Source organism: Equus caballus, chromosome 14 (genome assembly GCF_041296265.1).
Source record: "Equus caballus isolate H_3958 breed thoroughbred chromosome 14, TB-T2T, whole genome shotgun sequence".
Classification (NCBI taxonomy): domain Eukaryota; kingdom Metazoa; phylum Chordata; class Mammalia; order Perissodactyla; family Equidae; genus Equus; species Equus caballus.
Window position 1 is genome coordinate 82,109,552 of NC_091697.1, and position 17,826 is coordinate 82,127,377.

General features: G+C 36.0%; 2 long non-coding RNA genes across 4 annotated transcripts in view; both read right to left on the reverse strand.

The window, feature by feature from the left end:
- Nucleotides 1-17,826, reverse strand: part of LOC111767863 (uncharacterized) — a 784,370-nt gene that overhangs the window by 427,248 nt on the left and 339,296 nt on the right. The gene's annotated exons all lie outside the window — the stretch shown is intronic.
- LOC138917325 (uncharacterized) lies at nt 1,282-4,353 on the reverse strand. Its single transcript, XR_011425156.1, has 2 exons — nt 2,042-4,353; nt 1,282-1,868 (listed from the first exon to the last, which is right to left on the reverse strand). It is a non-coding gene; the product is annotated as an uncharacterized lncRNA (long non-coding RNA).

Here is a 17,826-nt window from a genome sequence, read left to right on the forward strand (position 1 = left end):
TAAAGTATTTTCAAATTTATTGCAAAGTGTTTGCCTGCTGCTAGAGTTATTCACTAGACTACAGATTTTAAAGACATTTCCCAATACATCATGTTTACTAGCACAATTCCCCTCAGATTATAACTAGAGATTAGAAGATAAAGACAATGCTGTATTTAGTGAGAAACATAGAGTGATAAGAAAACACAAACTAGGTGTTTACTGATGCCCTTTGCAAGAGAAGATTATTCTGCAGCTTTATCACAATTACACTTTATAGGATAGCTGAAGAAAATGAAGTGTAGGAATATGTGAGCTATATGCTGGCAGTTATTGGAAATGGGTTTTTGATTTAGTTGCCAACTGAGAATTCAGAAACAAAATAAAACCCTTTCATGGCCATCAGAAAATATCACTTTCTAAATAAGAATAATGAATATTGTCTACATAAATGATCCCCATGTTAATTCATCTGACATCTTTCCAAGCCAAAATAGCACTATTTTAATAGAATTCTGGTGGTGAATGTCTAACATTGAAAAGTCACTTGTATGCACACATAAAACCATATTATATAAAACTCTGTGAGAAACACCATTCCCATGGTGAAATTGACAAGGCAAGAGTGAATACTCTTTAAAAGAGCAAAATTCTTCACAGTTGCCAACCTCCCTTAATGCTGATACTACGAAGGTGCTTAGCGGTGGGTGAAGTTCAGCTCTGTTAAGTTGGAATAAGTTTCTGGGTCCAAAAGAGTGGTAAGAAGGGTGTGCTTTGAGGAAAGGTTTATATTTGGGGTATATTTTGAAATCAATAGAGGTAGATGTCATGTTTGACTTTCTATTTAATTTTACTTTTTTGTCAATGTTGATTGACTGTGTTAATGTTGCATTTTTTAAAAGAATGTTTTAGGGGCCGACCCCATGGCAGAGTGGTTAAGTTTGCGTGCTCTGCCTTAGTGGCCCAGGGTTTCACAGGTTCGGATCCTGGGAGTGGACATGGCACCGCTCATCAGGCCATGCTGAGGTGGCGTCTTATATAGCACAACCGGAGGCACTCACAACTAGAATATACAACTATATACTGGGGGCCTTTGGGGAGAAGAAGAAGAAGAAAAAATAAAGGAAGATTGGCAACAGAGTTAGCTCAGGTGCCAATCTTTAAAATAAATGAATACCAGTTACATTTACTTGTTGTATAAACATAACAAAAAAGAACGTTTCATTATGAATATTTTCAAATATGACCAAAACACATAAATTACTATAATGAATTTCCATATATCCAACATCCAGCTTCAACCATATTAATGCTTTGTTTCTTTATTTATTAAGATCAAGATGCAAAAAGTTTGGTTAAACAGAGACAATACGAGATCAGCATCAGAAATTTCTAAGCCTTTTTATGAAAATGTTTAGCAGTCACACTTCTCTTTCCCAGCCAAATAAAACTAAATAAAAATACTCAAATATTGGTCATTAGCATTGTTCATTTGGGTGTATTAAAACTGAAAGACAGGTTATTTATCAATTTTGTAAATATTAGATACTAGGAATTTTGGTCCTGATTTGACCATTACTGTATACCTTTTCTTATCCTTTTTTCGCATTTGAAAATGTGTAAAACACAAATGACATAATGTATATACACACATGCCCACATACACGTGCTTTGATAAGCTGATAGTTATACACACATAAATACCAACACATATATATTTATTTACATGGATACAAATATCAGTTTATTACAATAGTTGGTAAAATTTTTGAAAATAAAATCTTCTAAATATGAGACAATTTTCATTTAAGTTTCAAGGACCATAGCTCAGTTTTCATCCAGCCACTATGCTTCTGAGAAGTCCTGAAACGCACAACCCACTCACAGACCTTTAGAAAAGGAAAGAATAGTCCATAGGTATTAAAAGGTTCACTTTGAAGGTGAGATAAACAGTGGTTCTAAGATAATAAATGGTCTAGGCCAACATCTCTTTAGAGATATTTCCATATTTAGTAAATTCACATAAATTCAATTAAAATTAAAAGCCACTTGAAATGCTTACCAAGTTGGAGGTAATGTCTCTGAGAATTTAGAGATATTTTCTCTACTAGTTTATATGAAACGGTTTTTTTTTATCTCATTGCAACACAGGGGCATGATGAGTAGATCTCCTGGTTTTCCCGTGAAGAGCTCAGGCATCATATGTTTCCTCCAAAGAATGTGGAATAATACAAGGAAAAGCAAAAAACAAGGCCTTCATTACAAATGGCCAAATCTGCTTCCTCTCTTGTGGGAGAAATTGTAAAATGAAGGTTGGTGTTTTTCATATTATGTATAGCCTTGAAGTAAACTTCTTTTTTTTTCTTAGACCTTTCTTTGACAAAGTTCAGCTTGACTTTCTAAATAAGATTAATGCATATGGTCGACACAGATTATTCTGATGTCAGTCAAGGCACTGCTCTTTCCCCGGTTACTAAAACAATATTGGTACTGGCAGGTATAAAACACGCTTTCCAACACAGGCAGACACTGAGTTCAGTTTGGAATCTGAATCCAAATCTAGGTCCTATATTAATTGCAAATGGTAAAAACCTCTGCTTTAGTTTTCTAATTAAGATTAATGATGATGGTTTGAAGAGCTGATACCAAGAGCCTGGCATTAACAGCAATCATTTTTCAACTGTGGCAAACGTGCTTTTCTTTTGAAGTACTTTCTCGTCCAAAATAAGAGTTGGCGAGAAGATGGTGTTGAGAGGGGCAGAAGATTCGATAGCAGACATTTCTTAAGACTAAGCCACAAATATATTGAACATACAAGAATCTCAGGAAAAACATTGTTTCAGGCAGCACACACTCTGCCACAATCTGCTCTCCAGAAAAAGAGCTCAGCTATATGAAAAACAAGGGCTCTGTTTTCTTGAATGAGATTCTATTGAAAGCTATAAATAACTGGTAAAAATAAATGTTTTCAATTAAAGTGCTTCTGGATATCTGTTGATTGTGAGTGAGATGATTTACACAGAGTGCACAGCCGGAACACAGACACGCCATCTGGAATTACTAACCGAGAAACCCATAAACTCATCGATGTATTACATGACTTACTGTCAGGCCTCCATGGAGTAGGTATCATCAGATTCTAAAGCTTCACATTTAGACCATGTTAGAACTTGCTTAAGAAAGAACATGTTTCATTCAAAAAAGCCTCCCCTTTTGGACTGTGCTGTGTATGCTCTGAAAACAAATTCCTCAGAGGGAAATGAAAGAAAATCTAGGGAAATAGCAACCGGTTAGTTTTTTTCTCCCAGCTGCTTTGTCAGTTTTAGACAACCACAGAAATTATACAGTGGATTTTGTTCCACAATCAGTAATACACGTCATGTCTGAAAATATAGACCTCTTTGAAAGGATGACTGCTTGGTGCCCTTAGGATTTCAAGGTGGGTGTTTAACCTTTTTTTACAATTATATGAAAACAGGAGAGCTTTTGTGTGCCAAGACATACATGTTCTTTAGGCAAACAAAAGTGGAAAATTTTAGCACATTCTGCATTAATAGAAACAGAATTGAATTTGCCTGAGTTCTGTTTATAAATGGCATTATTTATACAGCTGTGAATTGTACTGAAACACAACAATGTGGGAAAAAAATCTACATTCATTGAATTATCCATCTGACTTCTGTTTTTTTAATGCATACTCATCATAAAATCTAAAGCATCAATTTTTTTAAAATATTGAATGCTTTTAGAAAAAGTTTCAAAATTGTTTCTCTTCTGGTATACCTGCTTTTGAAATTAGGTTATGACCTGTTGAAATGAACCTGTTGAACCTACATACATGGAATTATTTTATTAACATATCTTATCCTTTCCTTCCTATAAGTGTGAAGACCTTGTTCTCTAGCCCTAAATGAGAGAACCCTATTCTCCAACTCTACCATCATCCCTGAAATTAATTGGCTATAGAGAACCTATGGGTCATTATATGACAATCATTCCCCATAGCATATCAAGATTCTTCTAGCCACTCCTCTTGAAATGGGTAAAATAGGTGTCATAACATTTTATTTCTTCTCTAAAGTAGAAGGAAGTTAAATTCATGACAATTTTTGAAAAATCAATATTAAAATGGTGTGAATAAAATCCATTATCTCCATAATCATTGCCAACACTGACCTCAGTTTCATTGCTGGGAACAGCATACTAAATGGGATTGTTCACTCCTGGCAATGGCAGTTAAGAAATGTTGAGGCCGGCTCCAGCTCCATGGCCGAGTGGTTGAAGTTCTGTCCACTCGACTTCAGCAGCCCAGGTTCACGGGTTTGGATCCCAAACACGGACCTACTCCATCCTCAGCTGTGCTGTGGAGGCATCCTACATACAAAGTAGAGGAAGACTGGCACAGATGTTAGCTCAGGTCGAATCTTCCTCACCAAAAAAAGATAAATGTAAACAGGTATGCTATGCAGCAGTTAAGAGTGTACAGAACGGGGCAGGAGAGAGGACATTTTAGTGACTTCAGGTGGCAGTAGTGAGCCTTGTGTGGCTATAAGTTCCTTCTTATCCTTATCTCTATTATTATGTCTCACATATGCGAAAAACGTGGATATTCTTGAATTTATGAATAATATAAAACTTTCTATGCATAATTTATTGACCTTTTATATAGTCAGTCAATTGGCAAAACTGACTATTAACCTATTGACATGCTTTTCTTATCAGCTTTTTTTCACCGGCATAAGGTCTTTCTTGATAGGCACTTGCCCTTATCAAGTTTGTACTATGACAGCTGGGGTTTTCTGTTGTGTTTCATTTCTTTATCCAAAATTTCCAAGTTCCATACTCTATAAAGCCATCATGGTATGAGTTTTCTATTGCTGTTTTAACAAATTCTCCCAAACTTCTTAGCTTAAAACAACACAAACAAATATAGCATCTGTGGTTCCATAAGTCCAGAATTGGTCTTACCACGCTAAAATCAGTTTTGGCAGAGCTGTATTTCTTACTGTTGGTTCTAGGGGAGAATCTGTTGCCTTGCCTTTTCCAACTTCTAGATGTTGCCCAGTTCCTTGGCCGGTGGGCTGCTTTCTTCATCATCAAAGCCAGAAACATCACATCTCTCTGAATCTTTCTCTCTTTGCCTCATCCTGTTTTCTGACCATAACCAGGAAAGATCCTCTGCTCTTAGAGAAACATGTGAATACACTGAGCCAAACAGATAATCCAGAATAACCTCCACATCTCAAGGTCCTAACTATATCGCATCTACAAAACCCATTTGCCATGTAAGGTAACATAGTCACAGGTCTGGGGATTATGATGTAGATATCTTTGGGAGTTATCATTCTGCCTACTACACCATTTGAATAATTCTTATGAGTCTCATTTGCTATGATTTACCTATCTTGTCCTTAGATTACTACAAAAACCAAAGATTCAGACTTGCTAGAAGAATTAGAGGAAATCTTGGGGAAATCAGCATATATGCCTCTAAAACTCATTATGTTGAAAGAGTGGAGAAAGTCATTGCTTGATTTGCCAGTAAAAGAAAATTGTTGCTGTATCTTCAATACCTTAGCTATGTGCTTCCAATCAGCAGCTCAACCAGCCATGGATACACAAGTGTCCTTGTCTCTGCATTTGTTCAGATAAACGGGGAGTAAAGTAGTTGCCTTTAATGTAAAGTTCCTCCTTTTCTCTGATGTCATATCTGTCTTACTGTATGTTTTGCCTTGATCTTTTAATTCTTATTTTCTGATGGTTTTCCAAAATTTTAGACCTGCCTATTTTCTCTAATCTCTAATTTTTGTTCTCCAGGGACGTTCCTCTGCCTAGCTGAGTGTTCTCAACCTTAATATCTGAATGTTGCCCTCTAGGCAATATCCGGATGTACCCTCCACTTAATGCTGCATGTATTGCCCCAATCTCCAGCTCTATTGTTGTCCCTTGAATCAGTGTTCCCAAAAGGAAACAGATGTCAATCTCACATTAGGATAATTTGAAGAGAGTTTAATAAAGATATTATTTACAAAGTTTCGGAACACCACAGGAGATCATGGAATAATGCCAGGCGAGTGAAAGCAGAATTATGATAAGCCCTAGTAGGCCCAAAGGAACAAGAAGAAGAAATGGTTACCCAGAATACAGAAGGGGAAAGTCAGTGGAGAAGGTCATTGTTGGAAGATCAGTGAACCTCAACGAGGAATACAGCCAACCCAAGATGATCCTGCAAAGAGGAATTCAGGAGAATAAATACTCTTCCCATTGGCTGCACCCTACTGGAAGCCAGAAAGCCCACTGTTGTGATCCACATGGGTGGGACTCTGGGCTTTGAGAGCAGAGTGGGAAAGAGTGGAGAGCAAACTGGGAGGGACAAATGGAAACTATCTAACAATCTCTCCTGCCCCATAAATTTGAATTATGGCCCAATCTAGCCTCACCCTGACCTAAGCTCTCATCATCCCGATTCCTTATCTTGAATCCGATTCTAACTTTGTTTCTGGTACCAACATAGGTTATCCAGATATAATGGAAATAAACTAATTAAAAATAATATTAGAACAAAAAATAACTTATGATACCTGTTCAACATAAAAAGTAGTGACCGACATATCTCAAATATGTATCTCCTTTCATTTGATGTTTCCATTAAGAATGTGGTAGGCTAAAGAATAAAGGTATTCAGCCTATGAATCAGGAGTAACATATTCTTGAATCTTTCTTATGTTTATACATGAGATTTAAAGGTTAATCATTTATTTACTTAGGTGTAATATAAGTCTTACAAGAAGTCTTTGTCATACAATTTTGAGTGAAATTGATTTTCTCATGTAAAAATGAAAGAAGAGTAAAATAACAGTGAAAACTAGGAAGAATGGAATATGATAAAAGATATTCTTACCTTGTCATCAATATAAAAACATTTAGCTTAAAATAACTTAAAATAACTAGATTCTAGAAACACCAAGAGAAGCTATTTTTTATAAGTGTGTTAATTGTTGTCATTCACCATAGCAGTAATTATGTTTCTTCATCTTTCTACCCCTAATATCCAAGTTGGCCAGTTCCTGGCATGTAAAATATATCCTATAAATACATGTGTTTAATTACGCAAATTTTATCTTGCTCATGTAACATGTACATATGTAGAAGTTATTTTTTCTATTAGTCATAGACATTGATTTCCCATGTCTACTAATGCAGATGTGCTTCCTCATTTGGCCAAACTCATTCATCATATAGTTATTACAATCTCTGTGAGGTAATCCATGAAATGCAGTCTTCTTATATTAGGCAAAGCTCTGCGACCTGCTCCTCTAACTGGTCTTACTACTCCCATTTCTTCTCATTCCAATTGCTTTAAGGTCTGATTTACAGCTCCAAACATGACCCTTCTCTGTTGAAAAATGCTCTTTGATTAGTTACACACTGCCTCCTGAATTAAGAACAGATCCCTTCCAGAAATATTCAGGATCCTCTGCCATATGGCCCTAATTTATCTTTCCAGATTAATTCCCCACTACCTTCTTATACAAAGCCATCCTAGCCTATATAACATATTTGTGCAAATTAGAAAAAGACACCAACTCTGGGAAGATATAACCCTGAAGGCACAAGTCTGGGCTTGAGCACATGACTGCCTCTGTGAGAAGAAAAAGGCCCCTTCCTTTGGATAAGCACACCTTGCACACTGGGGAATGTGGCTTGTCTAGAAGAACATGGCAGGACATCAAAAAGAGCAGAACCATACACTCTCCAGAGTACCTCTATTATTTTCTACTTTGGTACCTTGATTCACATATCTTCTCCCCTTTACGCATTTAGACCCTTTCTTAAATCTTCCTAAACTACCTCATTCAGTTAGGCACTCAACCTATATTGTATGTGTGTGTATGTGGCAGGTTCTATGAGCAGTGTTGGAGATGCACAGCAAATGCAGATTTCTTATTCATGAGATCGCTTCTCATCCCCACAACTTAATTTGATTATTCCTTCCCTTAATCACCTTCGTCCCCAACACACCAGCACGTTATCTGTACTTCCTGTTGGGAATTTGCATTTGCTGCTGTCTCTAGTAATGTTTTGATAAACGTATCTTTTCTTTGCTGTTTACTTGATGGCATAGACTTATAAATCTTGATATCTAGAACAGTGTCTAGCTCTGTGACTTGAAGAAAAGAACTAAACTTAACTGAATCTTCATCACCTGCCCTGTAACTATAACGGCCACATTATGACTGTAGCCCATGTATAACATGTCAGTAAAGCCAAGTGCATTTTCTGTTCTATTGCACCTTGAGTTTCTTAAAGATTACACCTTTTTGCAAGAGTGCTCAACCAGCATTTAGTGGCATCTCTCAGACATGTGGCACTTGCACAGCTGGAGACAGGATGGTAGAATTATATAGCACATTTGTTTTTTCCTTTCTTCTTAGTTTTGGCAGCTTTTCACCTAATGATGAAGACTATTTTTTACACACTCTAGCTTTCTTCTTCTGCTAAATTCCCCATCAACACATGACCCAGATAGATATAGCTGTCAACATCTTCAATTTCCTCTTTCTATTTATCTTGACAGATCCCTTGGTGCAGTATTAATTTTATCCACTTTACCATGGAGGTGATTATTTCAACTCATTTTGATGCTACTTCTTATATAGATGCACCATTCATTTAGTCCCAGATAAGACTGGTATGTGGAAATGAATATAAAATTGGCCTATTTAGTGATAGTTATTTAAGCAAAATATTTTAAAATAAAGTAGTTTTTATACTCAAAGAAAATATCTAGGAATTCTCAGAGAAAAGCATTGAACAGTCCAGTTGTAAAATAACTGCCTTCTCTAATTGGTATAATAAGGAGACAAACCAGGTTGGGATTTGTTGAAGAGAAAATACGAAATGAAGACACACAGACAATAATTTTATCAGGTCCCTTGAGAAGTTTTTCTGAAAAAGAAGGAAAATGAGTTAGTACTAGAGGCAAGCGTAAGATAAAGATAGGACTTATTGGGAACCAATAGAGCATATTTTATGCTGATGAAGATTAATAATAATGTGGATAAATGTAGGACTGGTTCTGTAAGAAAATAAGTTGGGATGAAATTCAAAGGATAATTCTCTATCCTTACCTTATCTGACCTATCAGGGGCATTTCTTAGCTTTGACTACTCCTACATGCCTAAAAAACTTTCCTCCTTTGATATGTCCAATACTACATGTTCCCAGTTATTCCTGTTCTTTGATTCTTATACCATTTTAGTTTTCTTTGTTGATTATAATATAACAGAACTTATTGTAAAAATTCAGATTATAAATCAGTAAGTCTGGCAATTTCAGAATTCTAGTAAAATTCCAGGTGATGTTGATGCTGTAGGTCCACCGAATGTACTTTGAATTACAAGGCCTTATAAAATCTTTACATGCTACTGTGTTTCAGGGCCTAGATCTGGCGTATTCCTCTCTTTTCACCTCTAGGGATTCTCATATAATCCAGTAGCTTTAAATAAGATATATCTCCAGTACAGTTATCTACTAGGAAATCCTGATTTAACAAAAAGCCAACTTGACATTTTTGGATGTCCAATTTCAAACTCTTGGTTATAACTCCCAAATCTGTTCCTTTCATAGTCTTTTCCCATCTTAGTAGATGATACTACCATCAATCTATTGCTTAGGCCAAATGTCTATGGGACATCCCTTACTTTAAACATTTTTCTTGCACAATCATCCAATTAGTACTTCCCTAGTTTTACCGATATTCACTTATATACACCTCCACCTCTAATTCCAGCTTCCTACTCCTCCTCACCATGTCACTCAGACTTCTGCAAGAACCTCTTACCTCTCTACCTCCCCTATGGTCTTTATACATTCCAATTTCCCCATAAGAGCCAGAGCTATCCTTTATAAAAGTAAATTAGACCATGTAAGTTCACTGCTTAACAGCCTTCCATGGACCACACTTTTAGAAGCAAGGCCTAAGTAAGACCTTACTTATATCTCCAGCCTCTTTTTATAATAGTCCACTCTCTATAGCTATGTTTGCAACAACATTGACCCCCTTTTCTCTTCCTCAAACTTACCATGCCAGGATCTTGCCCACCTGAGGTCCTTTGCATTTGTTGCTCACAGCCATCACCCGACCTTCCACCCCAGGATGTTCTTCCTCCAGCTCTTAATGTTTCCAATTCCTTTTTTATCCCTCCAGCTGCAGTTGAAATGCAATGTCCTCCAAAAAACTATTTCAGACAACTGTATTGAAAAAAGCCATTCACTTCCACCTTTACTCTATAACATGACATTTATGTAATGCAATTATGTAATATGCCATAATATGTAATTTTCTTTGTAAAAATTATCACAATGTAAAATGATCATATATCTAGTACTTGTTTATGTGTGGACTGTCTGGTGGTTCCATTTGATTGAATGTAGCCTCCATTAGCTCCAGGATCTTGACTGCCAGTGAATCTCCTCTGCCTAAAGCAAAGTAATTGAGAAAATATCCATGATATTTTAGAGTAATCAAGAAACTCTTTGTAGCATTTTAATAGAACCAAATGCGGTCTTCGTAATTCAGTGCACCTTTATTCTTCTGTTGTGCAATAGCTATGCCCACTTACTAGAAAAATTAGTAACTGTGAATTCTCCCATTTAATTTTTTCTCAGGATGATGGTAAATGCTGTATTTATTCAATTTAAGAGCTTGCTTTCAAATGGTTCCATCAAATTGTTCATACCATTCACTTGAAGCCTCACAGGTAAAAAAGTTAAAGCCCTTTTACTTTCTTGTTCTGAAGTTACTTTCCACCAATGTCTTGTATATTTCACTGGCACATTATGCTTTATCCTTTTGAGAGACAGTAAGCTTTTGAAATCGCAGGGGAACAGTTTTCTCTCTGAACTAGTCATTACTCCAGTCTTAGGGATTTCCTTAGGCTCTGATCAAGATCCATTCAAATGCATTATATAATTGCTTCGCTCTGTCATTCATCCAATTACTCTTTCATGAATTTTTTTTTTCAGCACCTACTATATGCCAGACCCTGTGGTATGTACCAGAGACAGAAGTAGACACGGAAACCTGACAAATGGTTCCTGCTGTCATGGAGTCTATTGTGGGAGACAGATATTAAAGACATAACTATTCAAATAATTGTTTAATCATGTGGAATCTATATGCAGAGATAGCCTTGATTTAATCTGAGTTCCTGAGAAAATAAAAATATTAAGATGGAAATAATGGTATGTATTATCTAGATAATACATACCATTTATATTCAATATATAAATTATAAATATATATTATAAACACATATATAGATAGATTAGATATAGATATACATATTTTTTGTGTGGGGAGTGAGGAAGTGACCAGCGATGAGCAGATGTGGATAGAGATTCGGGGGGGAAATGAATGAAGATGAGAGTTCCGGTGCTAAAGATATAATAAACACGAATTCTCAACCAATTCTTCCCTTAGTCCGTCTACAAACTCATTACCAGAGAGTACAATTAGACCAACTGAGCAATAATCCCTCATTAGGAATCTACGCAATTTACTTCCTAGTGTCTGTTCTCATTCTTTTTTTCTTGTAGAAATACCTTAGGGGAGACGAGACATCCTAATTTTCCAATTTCAAATCCTTTTTGGAAGTTAGTAGGATAGAAACTATAAATAAATCATAGTGACTTAATCCCTCTTTTTTTTTTCAATTGCCTTCTTAGCTTAACTACTCCCACTGTGGCTTTTCCATATTCAATTGGCTTAAATGAGCCCCGCTCCCCTCTACCAACTCTACTTCCCTATACATCAGTTTGATCCTTGTTATTATTTATATGGCTTGTAGAAAAGTGCTACATAGTGACTTGGGATTGAGAAAATTATTTAACATCTGTGCTTCATTTTCTACTTCCCCATCTGTAAAACTTGATGTCATAATATTTATCCAATACCGCACAGAAGTGATATAAGAATTTATTCATGTTGGTAAGGAACATTAAGATGTAGGGCACAGCAGAAGTATAAAATGCTGCTATTATTCTCTGACAGGCTGGTCAAGCTCTATAAATAATATGGTCAGGCCTTGAGAAACATATTACGGTCTATAATGACTTGCAGGTGGGCCACAGTCAAGAGACCTGGAGCTCTCATTCTAAAGTGTCGTGTCATTGAGGCTGTGTAAATGTCATCATGCACATTTTGTGGTAGTAGACTTTCAACTCCATAACTCTGAAAATTAAGATTTTACTTTTCCAGTGCCAATGTGAACGTACTGTGGTGAGGGTGCACACTCCATTTTATAGGTAAGACTTGATTAAGTGGCTTTAGAGATTACAATTTAAATGACCACATAGGAAGCCACTTTTTAAAAAAGGGCAAAGTAGACTACAACTGGTGAAAATACTCCAGTTAAAATGTGCAGGTCTATGGAGAAAATGAAGACTCAAACTAATAGTCCTAAATATTTTTAAAGTGAAAGAAAGATGTCCAATAAATTTGATGGTCACTAGGGAACCCACTCTTGACCCTCTCTCTGCATTCCTCTTTATCTTTCTACACACTTGTGTGACCAAATACATTTAACTGCTTTTCCCAGGTTCACGCCTCTATACATACCCTAACCACCTGTCTGGTCTTATCAAACCAAGACTGGCTAAAGTTGATTGACAAGTATAGCAGCGCAAATGTTATAAAAACCCTACACCTTTATAAACATTAGGAATGACTGTGCAAATGTGTAACTTGTATTAACTACTAAATCCTTAGGTTTAATCAACTGTACTTGAGTTGAAGAATATCTAAGTCCCTAAATTTGCACAGTCTGGAGATGTTAAACTACACAATTTTCAGTGAATTAATAAATCTACCTACAGAAATGTTTTTGCCGTCATAAAATGAGTCTATGCAGAGAGAAGATTAGGTTTTTAGGCAGTAGCAAGAATTTTAAATTGAACCCAGAGTACATGGAAACCAATAAGTGAATTTGGAAGTACAAGGAGAAATAAAAACAGTCATAGTGATTATTTACATATTTTTACATTGTCTTAGAATGAAATTTTGTCTTAGAATGTGTTAGCTTGTCCAAATACATTTAAAACAAAAGAGAAAATCAGAAACTCAAAGCAATAAAATTATAAGTGGCACAGGGAAATGATTTTTTTCCCTATGTCAAATGATATGGAAAGTAGAATGGTCAAGATAGCTGCATTACTGAGAGCTGTGTTATATATTGGTGGCATCAACTGGGGAAGGGGAAGCCCTCCTGCATTCTCCATGAGCTCCCAAGTTTTGAAATGAGCAAATGTCTTTTCTTCAATTATATGTCAAGATAGAGTTTTATAAAGCGATAGCTTCAAGAACCCCTCCAATGAAATCCTGGGAGTCCTCTAATATAAAAATGTGCAACTTCTAGTGTCTAAAAAAAGAAAGATTACTTTTAATAAGCACAAGATAATAGAGAGAAAGAAACAGAACAATTTTCTGCAAAATTGATACCCATGGGATATTTTGGGGATTACATATAAGAAGAAAAATAGGTAAAAATTACAAAAGATGGTCAAGGAAATATACCTTTAAATGGTAAAGAATATTATGACATGTTCAACTTTACAGAGAAGTAAGCAAGAAAGGTTGATTAAAGAATATCTCTTCACCACATTGAGTGAAATGCCCTAAAGAAATATGAGAGAGTGTAAAAATTAATATCTAGATCTGATTATAATCACATGAAATCTTAGTAGGGATGCTGTTTTCATAAAAATCTTTTCTCATTTCCTCTTGCTCAGGAAATAAATCTAAATATATTTTTACATGCCTTTTTTTCCTTTTCTTCTCTCCTGTTAAAAACTCCTCTCCTGACCATAATTTCATCCCAGTGTTTATCCTTCTTTTATCTCCATACCCACTAAAGACAGACTCTGAGGAAATGCTAAAAAATGCAGTGTGTGAGGGTTATATAAGCCAATAGGAATAATTTCTTTCCTGATAGATCTATTAAGGATTGAGAGAATTGGGTGGAAATCATGGAATCTCTTCTCTGGACATCTCTTTCTTCAGGGATGACTTAAAATGTTGTCTTTACAATGGGGGGCTGGCCCCGTGGCCGAGTGGTTAAGTCCGTGCTCTCCGCTGCAGGCGGCCCAGTGTTTCGTTGGTTCGAATCCTGGGCACGGACATGGAACTGCTCATCAAACCACGCTGAGGCAGCATCCCACATGCTACAATCAGAAGGACCCACAACAAAGAATATACAACTATGTACTGGGGAGCTTTGGGGAGAAAAAGGAAAAAAAAAAATGTTGTCTTTACAATGAAAATCTTCCTGTTTTCTCTAAAAAAATGAAGTCCTTTTATCCTCCAAATCTTTTCTCATTAACTAGAATGTGAGCACTGAGTAAAGGCTCTGTTTTGTCCACTGCTACATTCCTTGTAATTTAAAACAGTACCTGTAGCAAGCACTTAATACATATTTGTTGAATTAATTAACAAACCTTCAGGATGATGTTTCCCCATTAAGTCTATCTGGAATTTCTCACCCTATGGTATGTTCATCTCTGTTGTCCCTGTCCCCTCTCACGCTGACAGCCCCCCTTTCCCTACAAACACACCCATAAACACTAGAGAGGCAAAAGCAATGTACAATTTCTAATTCTATAGCATGTCAGCAACCTTCTTTGCTGACATATTTGTGTTTGGGTTACCTGTTTGAATTTGGGTCTTGAGTGGTCAATTCCCTCTCTTGTAAGTTTACTCCCTTATGATTACATGCAAATTGCAGATACTGTAATCATTCAACAAGCTATTATCGAGTTCTGGCCATGGACCAGAAACTGTGCTTATTCAGTAGACACAATCTAAATAAATCACAATGGTTTTCCAATAGATGTTCTTATACTTGATGTGAGGAGAGACACTTAAAGAAAGAACAACAATTCAGTGTGTCACATTCTATAATAAAGGAATGTCAAAATGTGTATTTAGTGAATATTGGTTGTTAAAAATGTATAGTTTTAATTATGACTCTCAACATTACGAGTGTTTAATAAACACTTATCAAACAGATATTAACAGAACATTTATTTTAAAATGTATTGACCAATGTATAATAATACAATTCAAACTTCAAAATGAATCACCCACTTCAAAAAATGTTCTTATGTGGCATTTAATTTATATTCTAAGTGAAAAAATATAACATTTATAAAATTTGAGCAAACAGTTTCAAAACTATCAAGTTTTTGAGTTTTTACGTGTACATTATCTTATTTATTTCTAGTCTTTAATTTTAGAGCATAGATTTATTTTGATAACTTTGCATACAAAACAAAAATATAAAGTAAGGGAAGTTTAGCATTTGACTTAAATCACAGAGTAAGTTAATAATGAATTTAGGATGAGATCTGCATTAATTAAAATTGATTTCTTTGCTTAGTTTCTAGATTTGAAGGAACAATCATTGCTACACATTTAATAACAGACAGACTACAGAGGTAAAAGTTTTCCTCCTCTATATATTGTTACCTAAGACTAAATTAAAACTGCAAGTTACAGGGAAATAATAACCAAATGTACTTAAAGAAAATAATGAGGAAAGAAAATTCTGATGACTGATAACAAGTTTTGTTGTTTCTTTTTCATTTCTTTTATAAAAAAATCTAACACTGTTAGTCATTGTCTTGATGACTGAATACTAGTCATCAGGAAGATTTCTACAAACTGCTAAACAAAACTACCATTAAGCCACAGAAAATTCACAACACAAAACTGTACTTCAAATGTGTCTGGTACCTTTCAAGGAAATAGATTACACACCACGCCTTGGAGCTAAATAAACTAAATACCGGAGGCCTTCGATATATTCTCAGATGCTTTGACATGTGGTTATTACATCATCTGCCTTCAAGGTAGAAGCAGAGCAGCTTAGGAGGAGCTTTGAATCATGTAATTATAGGAGTCTTGTGCCACTTTGTGGGTCAGCAAAGCAATGCGAAGTGTTTCCTGCTGTCCAGGAGATCAGAGGTCATTTGATATTTTCATAATTTTAGCTTAAAAAACAGTCCCTGCCAATAAAATTGGAGTTTATACTTTTCGATCCACTGGCATACAATGGACTGAAATATGTGAGAACATCTATCAAATTGAGCATGATCCTAGAGTGACCCCTTTTAAGGAAGCTTTCTTGAAGGCATTTATAACAGAGGTCATTATCAAATTACCTGTGTCTCAGGGTATTATATCAATATTGAACTTCTGGCAAATTCTGATGACTTGGGGGCAGAGGTTGTGTCCTCCATGTGCTCATTAAACAAAGCTACAGTGACCTCTCTGACTACTTTCTCTACTTGGCATACAACTGCACCATTTTCCCTCACTGCTTCTTCAGTGAGCTGCAACAAATTTCATGGTGCTGGAGGCACTGGTGAGCCAATCTGAATCCTCTCACCACGGAAAAATAGAAAAACAACAAAAGTCTATTAGCTTGCCTATATCAGAATATTTTTCACCAGTGATTAAACTGTAAAATTGCCTCGGCTTCTGCAGCTCACTTAAGGCTATACCTCGCAAGGCTGCACAGTAAGAGTTATCAGCTTCCTTCCAACCACAAACTACAAACACACACACACACACACACACACACACACTTAACTCCTGCCACTCTCCTATTCTTGAGTGATCTTTCTCTTGCCTTTACTCCAATTTCATTCCTTTGGCTCTTCCTATGGAGAGAAAAAAGTTCTCTGATGAACTAAGAAAAAGAAGATCTTAACATTGCTTGAAGCTATTCATATTTGCATTTTAAAAGAGTGCCCCAAAATAGTTAAATATTAATTTTTTTCACAGAGGTTAAGAAAAATATGAATTATTATCTCAGGCATTGAGAATCTTCAAAAAAGTTATAGTGAATGCCCACTCTATCTAAATATTGAAAGACACTCAGGAAACAACGATGAGCTAAAAGGACACATTAGCTGTCCCCACAGAGCTTATAGTCTAAAATGGGATATGGAAATTTATCACAAAATTACCCACTGCAAATGACACAAGGGCTACAAAAAGAGTATTTATTGTGCTATAGGGCTGAATCAGGTAGGATCTGGAAGCCTAGCCTAAAATGTGAAGACTGAGATGAAATCTGAAGATATGATAGTGAGTAAGTGGATAAAAATGTTTGTAACTCATGGACTTGAAGAAAGAAGTTTATGGTGAAGTTCAGAGTAAGAGAGAGCTTTATACGTGTATGATGAGATCACAGGCCAGATCAGGCAGGATCTTCACACCTAGGGTGGCCATGCAGGTTAATCACCCAAACCAAGACACTTTTAAAAGTGAAATGAGTTCTTACTAATAAGAAAAAGCTTACTTGGGTTACCAGTTACTAAGTAACTACAGACCCATCGCTATCCTATTCCTAGGCCATCTTAAAGTGTTGGACTTTATCCTAAAGGCAATGAAGAGTCCCTAAAATTTTTTAGCAAAAAATAAACAGGTGTGAACTTGCATGATACCCTGTCCATACTGTGGAGAGAATGGGTAGGAGGGAGACCATTGTTAGTAGCCACATAAGATATAATGGCAGCTTGGTCCATGGTGGGGATGTTAAAGGAGTGGGGGTGAGGGGGAAAAAGGATAACTCTTAGGGTCCTGTCTCACAACTGGATAGATGGCAATAACATTCATTAAATAGGAGACGGAAAAGAAGCAGCTTTTGGCTGGGGTCACAGGTGGGAAGAGGATCCCTAGTTCTACTTCTGGTCTTTTGGGTTTAGAATGTGTTTGAGACAAGAAATCATGTAAAATGAGTTAAAAATAAAAAGTGTTTCACAGATGAGAAATCAGAGTTG